We start from the raw sequence: 12,523 nt of genomic DNA, 5'->3' as shown, positions 1-12,523 counted from the left end.
TGATTTGTGTTAATTAGTAGTTTGAGGGACTAGCTTATCTGCCCCCTTCCCCTCCAGTCGAGTATATAAATAATGATCCACCAGTTTAGGAAACTCAGTGAAAAGTTTTTGATCTCAGTTTTTTTTTTTTTTTCTTTTTTAATTTACACACAAAGCATAGTAGTGCCTTAACCAGAAATATTGAAGATTTGTCCTTTCACAGTGTGTTTTTTACCATTTGTAACCCCAATTCAGGTCAGGCTGCTGAACTTACCAGGACACGTATTTTACCCTCTGTGACTTCTGTACAACACCACCCCCATGGAGACCTCAGTCTTCATCCTGGATACAGTTTATCATGTTCAGTCTTAAAACAGTATAGTTTTGAACATCTCGTGACTTGTATTTTATCTTCTACAGCCCCGATACTAAACACACGCTGCAGGAGATGTTATCGCATTATGAGCCATAGGTCACAGGATTAACTTTGTGTTTTATCACCTGACGCCTCACTTAAACTAAATACTGAACATGAGGATGGCTTTATCAAGGCAAATAGGCTTAATGACTTTTGTATTTTAGCATTCAGAGCCTCAGTCCTAAACAAACGCTGCAGGAGAGGTTGTTACTCAACAGATAACAACGGGGTGTTGGGGCTAGAAGCTGATGTTCGCTAGTCTCTGCACATGCAGTATATCGGCTGTTAATACAGACACAGCGCCCGCCAAGAAGTTTCCTGAACTGTTGATATCTTTGGTCAGGGGTCTTATATTCCAAAACCACAGGTCTTCAGAGAAGAGGAGTTCACGTTCAGGGAACTTAATCAGTTGCTTCTATTTTCTGTACTGTTGAAAGAGTTGAATTTTGCGTGTGCCCAAAGACGTGAGCTCTTCATACTGTGTAGTATTGTATTTCTCCTCTTCCTGATCTTAATCAAGTGGGAGAGATCACAGACATCAGATATTTTTAAATTTTATATAATATGCTCTGTGTACGTGAGAGGACTCTGGAGAATTTTTAGACTGCAGAAAGAAATAAGGGCCAGGTTGTGTGCACAGGCTCCAGAATGTATGGAAGAACACTTGTAGATACATGTATATAAGCTCAGCTTGGAGTTCATTTTTGAAGGAATATTGTCAAGAAGAAAGAAATCTGGGAAGATCTCTGCAGCTGGGATAAAAGGTGAAATTTTTCTTCTTTTCTTGTGGAAGTAAAATGTTTTGTTATCCTTCCAGGAGATATGCGAGAGATTCTTGCATGTTAGTCTAGATGGAAATGATGAGTTGGGTTTACAGTAAAAGTGAAAGATTTCTTACACTGTAAGAAGAGGTTTTGACTTAAGAGAGAAGAAGAAAAAAATAGTCCTGTAATAAAACAAAAAAATAATTGATGCTTTAAGATCAGTGAAAAGAAGAACATGGAGATCTTTTATCAGGAGCTCCTCCCATATTTAATTTATTTCTTTATGATCTAGTTGAGGAGGGTGGTGAAAAGTTTTAAGAGATGATAAATTTTTCATAGTTTTGGTATTAAGATTATTCAGGAGTTTGTCATTTTTATTTGGTAAGCTGGGTGTATTTAGCCCCTGCTGTAGCGTAAATTATGGAGTAGCTTGGGAGTGAGTGTTTATTTTTGAGAATTCTTACTTTTTAGCCAGGAGCTGTTTTTCTCTTAAATCTTTTAAATATTTGGTTTCAGATTTGAATAAAGGGTGTGAAATGAAGGAGCAAAGAGCGCCTGAAAAAAAAAATCAAGAAACCACCCCTCAAAGCATGAACCTTGTAATCTGCAGTGCCATGAAATTGACACATGCATAAACTTTTCATAACTTGCCTGGTTCTAAAATCTGGGTTTAGAAAAAGAAATAAGCAGCTGCTCCTGTTTGGACAAATTGGCAGCAAATGATCAGAGAGAAGTGAAATCTTCTCATTTCCTTCTGTCAAGGTGTTTTATTTTTGTCCAATAGTAATTACATCCCAGAAGCGTTTACAGAATTGAGATCACAGATAGATACGGTGCTAAAAACGAGTTGTTGCCTGGAGAAGATGCATGCTATCATGGGATTCCTATTTAAAGCCGAGTTCACACTAGGGAGTAAGGTTATGATCAACAGAGCATCCATTATATGATTGCTATAATTTAGTTCTGAACTGATTCTAGTCACACCCTGTGTGAACCTGGCCTAGCTAGCTGATGGTCATGATAAGATTTTGTTTCAGCAAGGTAAGTTTAATTTTTTTCTGGTGATCGGTGATATTATACAACTGATGAAAAAGAGACTTTAGTTCTGGTTTTGTTTTTTCACATGCTGACAAATTACCATAGTGCATGTGATTTTTCAGAAAGTTAGTTAAAACTGACCAAAGTGGACATTTCCTAAACCAATCTTTACTTTTGACACAAAAAAATCCTTCTGTTGATTAGTTTCAGCCTACAGTTGTTTTCATTTTCTCTGCCAGATGTAAAATTTATCAGTTTTTGGTGAAAGTTGCATGTTCTGCAGTAGTGTTCCATCTGCAGATGAGGTCCCCTGGTAGGGTCTGCGCTGCAGGAGATCCAGATGTCAGGGATTCATAGATTTTTAACTTTTGGAGGATTTCTCCCTCTCATGTAAGAACAAATATTTGAAACTTACTTGGATTTGTTTAAAATTATTTAGAAATGGTTAGATTTCATTGAAGGATGACTGATGGACAGACTTTTTCTCCCTATTTATCATTATCTGTGTTTATACAGTTTCGTGAGATAATCTGTGAAGGATATAAAAATGTACATATAATTATCTACCAGACAATATAATATTACCCGTATTTAGCATCACCTTCTGCACTCTAGAAATTACAGCCTTGTGTGTCTGGGTTTGCACTTAATTTTAATATAAATTTACATTTTTATGAGAGCTAGCCGTCAAACTTGACTTATATGATGATGTATATCAGAATATTTCCAATACCTTAATTTATGGTTTGATAGCCGTCTTGAAAGGTTCTTAATGAGAACAAGATTCTCAGAGTGAAATAAGTGATCATCAAGGAAATTAAACTAAAATAAAGAAGACATCTGAGGTTTATTAATTTGGTTTTGTGTTGGTATTGTGTTTCTGATGCCAGTTCATACGAGACCTAAGTTACCAACTAAATCTGAAATATAGTCTACATTACATCAATGGTTGTAATTAATTAGTTGATTTTTTTTTTCATTTTATTTATTAATTTTGGTACAAGTGCATTAATACAACGACTAAGACCTTATGGTATATTTGGTAACCACGGTACTAAAACCCAAATGACCATTCTGATTGTATTCAAGTACATATTTGCACTTTATAAGTTCATTCATTCCATATTCAAATTTAAGTTATTGGTTTTCATATTTATATACATGAAAGAGAATTTATTGCTGTGTGGACACCTGCTTGAGAGTAAAGGTAAGAAAATAGATTTATCCGCCTGTGCGTGTGTGTGTATATGGTAATGACATATCTGCTATTCAGTGTTAGAGGTTAAGGTCAAGGTTAATGTTTAAGTTATCTTATATTTCGTAATTATTCCTTGAAGTTCGTATAATTAAGGGTGTGTGAAGTAATTTACCAGCTGATGTTGTATAGGGCTGTGTTCGGTGCAAAACATCATTAGTTATTTCTCTCACACAGGTAACCTGGTTAATAATTTGAAATCTATCAATCTCTAAAGATGGGTATAAAGAACAATATCTGATCATAACTGAATGAAGAAAAGCTACAAGAGTAAGGATGAGTGATGAGAGACCAGGGCCCCGTAACTCAAAAGCATCGCAAATTGCGATCGAGCGCAAGCGTCTCTGTTCCATAACTCAGGATTTACTCGCCCCATATAGGCCCTAATTGCCCCGATTTAAAAGGTGATTCGCAATTCGCGATGCTTTCAAGTTATGGAGCCCAGAGTTTCTGGATATATGTTACACGCATTGCCTGCCAGTAGTGTAACCTTGCACCCACTGAATGTTCACTCGATTCTCGCTAAAATGGAGGCAATTACCACCCCCACTGGAATAATTAGCCGTGTTTATCTCCGTGCCACAGACCTGCCTTTTTAATTCAAATTGAACAGCTTTAACTTGGCAATATATTTTATTGATTTGATTCTCCTATTTTTCCCCCCCAGCTGTAATCTGGTTTGTGCTGGACCCTTCCCAAGAAGGGGATCCAAAATGAGAACTGTAAACAGACCTTCGCATATAAAGTTGATTATATTGTCGGTTATTTAGGCTATTTGTTATCAGTCTGGCCGTTTAGTTCAATACATGCCCTCAGCAAAACATTAGGTCAAAGACTTAATACAGTTATGGCTTATTTTGCTTCGAGTTTACATCCAAGTTTACATTTAGGTAAAGAGTGGAAGGGTGCGTTGTGGCAAATTTCTATTGGTTACTGTAAAATAAGTTTGCTTGGAGATGTAAGTATAATTCTGGAATAGAGGCCGTAGATAATAGGTAAATATTTCTTGATTTTAACAAATGGCATTTGTTCTTTATTATGGACTTGCTGACTTTTGGACTAAGTGATTGGACTGACTGGCCAGCTAACTGACTGGCTGACTGGCTAGATAGTCGGACTATTTAAAGATATCACTAAATAACTGACAAGACCTTGGTTGGTTTATCATATAATAAATTGAGATATTGATTTTTTTTTACTCATTTGGTTGGAATGTGTTCCCTCCATGCCAGCTTTTGCACTATGCTAATGATCAATTATTCGAAGGTGCAGCACATGCTCTCTAGTTGTGCAACCAGCCAAATTCCGAGCCAACATTATGATCACCAAATCCAGAAACCAGTTGACCTTGACCTTGGGAGCTAGCCAGATGACATTACTCCGTGTTTGAATGCTCAGTGGAGAAGTTTTGTTTTTCTTGAGGTATAATCTGCTTTTTGCTTCCCCCCAAAGAATTACTCAATGTCTGAGTTAATTGAATGTAATGAGGGAAGGCTATGGAAGACATGGCTCGGTAGCACCAGGCGCAGCGGCGGTCACGCTAAGGCAAGGAGGCTTCAGTTTGGAAGGTTTTGTGAATGAAATACAGTATGTTTATGTCAAAGAGGTTTTAAAGATTGATTAGAAATGAAGTTAAGATGGTGTATTGTAGCAAGCCATGGGAGGTTTCCTCAGTCACAAAAAGGAATCCCATTTGTAATTTGTCTGTTTGTTTGAAAAACATGTTACTGGAGAAGCTATGATAAAGAGAAGCTAAGGATGATTGAGTACTGGTAGTGCTCTAATAAAGAATATGTACATTGTAGCTTACCCTCTCACTTACAATTTGACTCATGTATAAAGATCTGTGGATTTAAGAGAAAAGGATAACATTCCCAATGGAGTTTTAACACTCCCTCTCATCCTTTTTACTTTCCGTCGTTTTCCTTTGAAAGATTTTCAGGTGCAAACTTTATACCATTTATTATTTCTACTACCATTTATCAATTGCTATTACATTGTCTCTACTTATGATGTGTGTTGTCAGTTTATTTTCATCCCAGTGAATCAGGGCTATTGATGCATTTTATGGCCGACTTCCAGCAAAACTAAACCATTGGATTAATTTTCTTTTGTATCAAAGATAATGAACACGCAAAAGGTTATCTAAGATCCTTAGGACTATAGCTGGTAGCAGGCTTTTTAATTGAATCCAGTGATGCTATTACAGTATGGTATAATGGGTGATCATATAAGGCTGCGTTCACCACGGTTTTAGTACAAAATGTTTTAGACCCCATAGGCAATATCAGTCTACATACGTAGATCAACCCAAATCTCTGGGGACGTACGAAATGCAGGTTTACTGATTGACATGCCTCTTCTTGTTTCCAACATACTCAAATACTCACCAACTTTTCTGTATTATACATAAAGGCAGGAGGAGGCATTTAATTCAGTTACACTGATTGCAATAAGCAAGAGTTGCCACAGAGTTAAGTGGATCCATGTAGACCAATAGTGTCTATGGGAATGTGGCCTTAGTTGAAATTCTAGACAAAGGGGCCATTCAGTATAGCTGTTCCGAGTACTAACTGATCCGCCGAATAAATATGGCCGACCCCACTTCAAAAGGGATGCCACTAATTTCATGGCGGTCTCCCCGCCCCCGCATGGGCCATCACTGCAGGGGTCTAGCCAAGATTTAATCCGTAAATGGCGTGTGTGGAGGTGAGGAAACCATCATGGAATTAGTGGCATCACTTTTGAAGTGGGGTCGGCCATATTTAGTCAGTGGATCAGTTAGTACTCGGATCATCTATTCTGAATGTCCCAAAAGAGGGAGCTGGATTGCAGTCCCTTGTCTCTGTTGTCTAGGGAGAAGCACCTGCCCCTTGACTGGAAAGCTACAACATATTTTTTGTCGTAAGTGCGGTGATAGTACTCGATCCCCCGATAGCCAGTGGCAAGCATTGAAACCGTATCCAATGAGGATGTTACCAAATATACTTGGTTGGAGAATAATCATCTACAATCTTCTCTCAAAGGTAATCGAGGCTTCAGGCTTAATGGACTTGTTGTTGATGTAATGCTTAAGTCCTAATGAGGTTTTCTAACAATAAACGTGTTAGTGCCTACAGACCATTGCCAACATGTCAACCTAGACAAATTTGACACTCCAAATTTAGTTCTTTGTGATTCAGTTTAACAGTATTTTTGTTGGCGGAATTTGGTTGTTCATCATTTTATAGACACAAAAGTAAATCCATTAAGGTAATGAAAATAGCATTGGAAATTACAAAATGGCAGAAGTGATGAAAGCATAAAAGATAAATTGATGGATAAATTGGTATTTTCTTTTGTTACACACTCAACAATTCATGCACAAAGACCATCAGACATTGGAGAAAAAAGAGTGCATGAGCTAAAGAAAATTGATACCTAGATGTGGTTTTCTTCCCATTTTATTTTGATATGTAGTTAATGAAAGTCACTTTGGGATGATTTCAAGATATTTTTTGTATCCAAAACAAATATGTGAATTTTATCAGTCATAAGTATAACCGAAAAATTATTCCAGTATTTTACATTCCATTTCCTCTGCCAAAGTAGAATGCGTACAGCGTTTGTCTGGAATTTACTGTATTGGAATGAGCAGTCAAAGCAAATGAAAAATATGTGTGAGTAAAATTGCCATTGTCAGTCTTTTACATGATGAACAAAATTTTTTGAAAAACTTTATTTTGAATATTGGTTGACTTTGATAATTACACATTGTCTAAAGATATTTTCTTTGTTCATCATTTTGTCTTTCTATGCTTAATATTCTCTGTGTAATGGTAAAGATTGCTGTAGGAGAGTGGTGACACATTGTTGTTAAAGTCTTACTGTTTCTGTCCAGTAAACAAGTAGAGGAGGTCAACAAAATGTACAGATATCAAGTTAAATATTGGTGTCCGAAGTTACCTCGCTCGTGACCAACTTACCTTTTGGACAGACAATTCAGTAATTGCTGTAATTACAGGTTAGCAGTATTGTTAAGAGTGATCAGGGGTGGTACCTACACTTGACTCTTTCTATAGGAAAATTGTCTAGTTTTTAGGAGCACACTGTACCTGGTAGCTTTAACTATTGTCTCTCTTATCTGAAATTCCTTGTAAATGAGAGACAGAAACAGTTAAACCGACAATGTGGTCACTGAATTGTTGACCGTGAGAGAATAAGTAGCTGGAGGCCAACTGTAGCTAACTGACCAACCTGTGCTATTGTGTCTGACCATTGGAAGATGATCAATGGGCATTCACAGACTGACCACTTAATGATAGATGCCTCTGTACCAGAACTGCCCACTGAGCAATTAGTTCATTGTTTCCACCGCCAGCTAAAGTTCAGCAAGGCTTGGCGTAAGACTCATAGCCGCCTGTAAATGTATGTGCTCTTATGTGGACTGGGAATATGAACATCGTAATTATGAACATTGGGGCATTTTTGCTTAAAAGCAGAAGGAGAGTGTCAGCTTTGGTCACAGTATAAGGTAATGTAGGAATCGGTTGTACTTGATTTCTCATCTTCGCTCAAAATTATTTTCTAATGGGATACCAAAATAATGATTTGAGGTTTAAGACACAAATTTGAGATAAAATTACTTAAAAAGTATAATTTTGATGACAGCTTTTTCAGTGTTAAACTGATGATTTGCATTGATTGCCAGTAATTAGCAAGACTTGTATAACATTCACATCATTCTCATGCCACGGGTACCCGCTCATTTTTTTTTTTTTTTTTTACTACATTTATATCATAAAACCTTGCTGAACGATCTCAATCTCAAAGTTTCCTGCTTTTCATTTGTGTTCATCACCAGATGTAAGGAGGCCTCTGCTGGCATGACACTTGCAGTACACATGTTCCCACATAGTTGTGGCATAAAAAAAAAGTATTTGGAAAAGGTAATCAGGTTGTATTAGGTGCTGTACTCTATTCATTTCTAGTGTAATACAGGACATAGGCATGTAAGTTTGCCAAGAGTACCATGATATACGTAGTAAATTTTGGGGTCGATGTTCCTATTGCAGAATTTTACATGACGTGAGGTTTTGATGTTGTGTGTAGTACAAGGTGAGTGTACATGCAGACCTGTGTAACTTCACGTAGTACGCAAATTGGGGAAGTCTCGACTGTGTTTTAGCAACACGTTTTCCGTCGTTTGAGATTTTTTGCAGGATGTTTTCTGTTTGAGTTATTTGATAATAACGAGGGAGATAATTTGCAACATACTGAGAGTGTTGGCAAGAAATTACAGTTTTCAAACTTTTTTGTTAGTTTTCAGGGCTTGTATGCATTCACATTCGCTTAAGCTGAAGCTGTTTTAGTATTAAGGATGGCCGTTAGGGAAGTAAAGTGATTCATGAATTTTGTTATCAAAGATAGTTGTCCTGTCCAAAAAAAAAAAAAAAAAATGAGATATAATCTTTTTAAATTGGGTCAGTGTATGAAAGGATACTGATTAGTTTCATAATACCCAGTTACTCAATCATTCAAAAGTTTGTTTACACACTGCCATATTGAAAAGTAAACGCAAATTCATCTTAAACTTTCAGGATTAGAGCTTGCTGGTTAGTGGAAACCTGTCATTGTAAGGGGAAGTTGTGTTTTATGTAACTCAGTGTTTTATGTAACCTGTTGGGCAAATTAAGAGCGGATTTCATTGAATTAGGCCCACGTTGTGTTTGATTACTGACAGGAACCAAAGGCTGATGGTGACTGAGTACATTCCCTCTGTCATGATGTGGTATAACCAGGAAGCTTTATAAGGTTTAACTGTACATGAACCAATCCAAAATATTTTGTGTGTGCATGTGTGTGTTTGTGGGCATGTGTATATGTGCGTGCGTGCATGTGTTGGGAGGAGAGGAGAGGGCATGGGTAAAAATTATTCTTTCACATCAGTGCTTACTACAAATTTACAATAACTTTCTCCTCAGTAAAGTTGTATACTGAGGTAACTGAAGCAAGTGGTTTAAGGATTGGATTGATATTCTTAATATGACACTTTCTCTCCAGTAACAAACATAAGAAAAACTTTTTATTCATTTCTTCATTTCTTTTATTAATTTAATTTTTAAAAATAACCTCCTTTATATGGCTGAATTTCAAGGATGATAACTATACTCCAATTTTATGATCAAAAGAGTGACACTTGATAAAAAAAAAATACATGATGAATAGAAAAATGGGTTAATGCCTGAAGTTCACAACCCTGGAATTTTATGAGAGATTTTCAAATGTATAAAAATAAAATGAATTTCAGTGAAGGAAACTGAAGAGGGAGGATGTGGGGGGAGGTGTTCTACTTCATTAAGAGTACGCTCTGTCCCTGCTCTTAGCCTTGCATGCTATTTGTACAGAATAACCCACCTGGCTTACAGATGTTATGTTTCTGGATGACTCGTTATGACGTCTGCTCTTCGTTTAACTTTGGAACATACACTGTAAACTGAACGCAAGCAGTGATAGCTAATGATATTTTGTAACAGATCACAAGTCACAATAATTACTTATTGATTACCCAAGCCTAGGATAGGGAAATATATAATAAAAAAACATCCTTGTGGGGTTTTCTGACAGTGCTTGATTAGAAGCAGGAAAAACACATGCATCATGTTATTGGATACAGCTTAAAAATGTTTCTATGTGGATACTTTGTTGAATAAAGGGTAATACTTTTACATAAAGAACAAACACGTATTTTTAGAAAATTGAAGAGGATGGGGAAATTACAACCCATTGGTTTGCAGTGATAAGATCCTCTGAAATATGAAAAGCGAAAAAAGGAAAGACAAAAAAGGGGAGGGAAATGTAAGTTTTTTTATCCCAATACCAAGGACATTAGAAACCGCCAGTAGCACATTTTAGAAATTCCCTCAGTTTACTCAGTCTTTGGGGCATATGGCAGTTTTTCTCTGATCTCCGCCTGTTGTTTGTGGTTGGTTATTGCTACATGTGCAAGCAGTGCTGTTGTATATATGATGCGGGTTGTCTGCACTCGCCAGGTTAGAGTTCTTTTGAAAGTAGAAATTTTCTGGAGAGTTGAAACTGGTGTAAATGTTTATATGATTAGAGTGAAGTTACGTTTTGCTAACTTTGAAGAATCTTGATTTTTATCTCTCTCTCTCTCTCTCTCTCAGAAAGGTCTAAGTGAATGTGTGTGGGTGCACCTATCCATGTCTATGCACAAAAAGAGCTGAGAGGATACAGGGATTATATTTTATTTGTTGCATAGAACGAGAGATGTTTTTTTTTTCTTTGTATGTTAATTTGTTACAATTCTGTGGAAAAAATATTACATTGGATTGACAGAGCTTAATATGTTTGATCAATTAACAGAAAAGGATTGGTATTTGTTCTGGTGTATCTCCATTTTCCCTAGCTTTTCATCTTTTATAACTCAAGTCTGCACCATATGGCCATACATACATATTTTATAAAGTTTAGATGATTGGTTTGATGAATGTAGTTTAGTCTAGTTGGTCTTTGTATACAAAAAAAGTTACACTTTATTATTCCAAACTGGAGTACTTAGGTTGCAGAAAATCTAGAGGGGATGTTTGAAGAGGTAATATACCCTGCAGTATGAGATAAATCTTTCTTGATCTATTTAAGATTACTAGTAAATACAATGAACTACTAGGCAAATGTTTATCAATCAGTGCTGTTTAAATTTTTTTAAACATCCAGTTTTTTGTTGTTTGGCAGATCTGCATTATGATAACATTTACAAAAGATGTCATCGCAGTTGAAAGATGATATCTTAATTTGGTGTCGGCAGGGCCAGGCAGTTGTGTCAATGATCTCAACAGGTTGTCATAACTTAAGTTTTTATTTATTTATTTATTTTTTTTTTTTTTTGGGGGGGGGGGGGGATCTGTAAGTGAAATAAAGAAATAAAGTGATATAAGAAAAATAGAAAAAAGACAGGGTAAACAATCTGTTCTGTAAATAGTTTGACTGGGGTCTGCTCAGAGGGTAATTTAGGCCCCTAGACAGGGTGAGAAGAGGTGTGGGTTTTTTCTAGTCTTTTGTAAGGGCCAGATGGATATCTTGTATATGTACCTTCTCATTTTCCCACCAATTTTTTTTTTCTTTTTTCATGCAAACATCTGATAAAAGGTTTTTGTATTCAAACAGGAGTTTGCAAAATAAAGAAAAGAGTGGATAATGGGCTTCAATCAAGCAATTGAATTTTTTTTCTGAAAATATTTTTTAAATGCATCTGTGGTATCTTGTATGACCAGTTTTTTTGCATGTCTCATTTAGCTTGTAAAGGGGGTGAAATTGATAAAGCATAATTATATATGACTGACTGGCGCAGTCATGTTCCTGTTTTGAGCTGGTACTAGTACATGCATTTTCACCTCTCCCCTTTTGCGGTGTGTCTGTATGAACAAGATCCTTCATCCTGTTTATGAAAAATTGGTCATGGACACACAGTCCTGGGACAGCAGTATTCCAATTTGTTAACTCCCATTGGACTATATGTTATTTTTGGTCGCTTGCTGTCAGTCATTTGCTGTGAAAGAGTGAAGTGAAGAAATGTTAAACAAATCTTTAAGAAATAATTTAAAAAACAACAAATTAATATAGAGGACATGAATATTTTGTGAATTATGATCTAATAAATTAACTTGATTGCTCATCAAATTTAAAGCATTTGACTGCTTTATTTTTTCTCATTTCCTAATTAATGCAAAATTGGGGGGAAAAATTCATTGGACCAAGTTGGCATATTTTAGTTTGAAATTGGAAAGCAAGGTTAAAGCATTTTCCACAAAATAGGTGCTCTTTCCTCTTTAGCCAGCCAAATCAGATTATGTGGGTGGCACATTTATTTGAATGAAATTAAAGGGGTTTTTTTGCAGTCGCATCTGAAAGTACATTCAAGCTGACGTAGGATGTGCGGATACATGCGTCAGAAGAAGTCAAGGATCATGTCATTTTAGTAAGAGGTCCTGTCCCATTCATTGACCTAAAATTTGACACACATATTATTTATTCCAATTACTGTTGAGCAGTACAAATGGATAAAAGATC

The 12,523-nt window shown here is 36.3% G+C and overlaps 1 protein-coding gene across 11 annotated transcripts in view; it reads left to right on the top strand.

Annotated features, from left to right (window-relative positions):
* Positions 1–12,523, top strand: part of LOC106165238 (zinc finger CCCH domain-containing protein 10) — an 89,308-nt gene that overhangs the window by 72,330 nt on the left and 4,455 nt on the right. Inside the window, exon 1 of one of the 11 annotated variants that reach the window (XM_013543356.3) lies at positions 447–1,161. The exons of 8 other annotated variants lie outside the window; for them this stretch is intronic. The gene's annotated coding sequence lies outside the window, so the exon portion shown is untranslated. Of the gene's footprint in view, positions 1–446; positions 1,162–7,648; positions 7,968–12,377; positions 12,439–12,523 lie in introns of those variants that run through there. 2 more of the 11 variants (XM_013543357.2, XM_087012453.1) reach the window with 2 other exon arrangements.

The sequence above is a fragment of the Lingula anatina genome, chromosome 5, assembly GCF_051362555.1.
Source record: "Lingula anatina isolate TDL-2025a chromosome 5, LinAna3.0, whole genome shotgun sequence".
Lineage (NCBI taxonomy): Eukaryota > Metazoa > Brachiopoda > Lingulata > Lingulida > Lingulidae > Lingula > Lingula anatina.
This window is presented reverse-complemented; position numbering and strand designations above follow the sequence as displayed.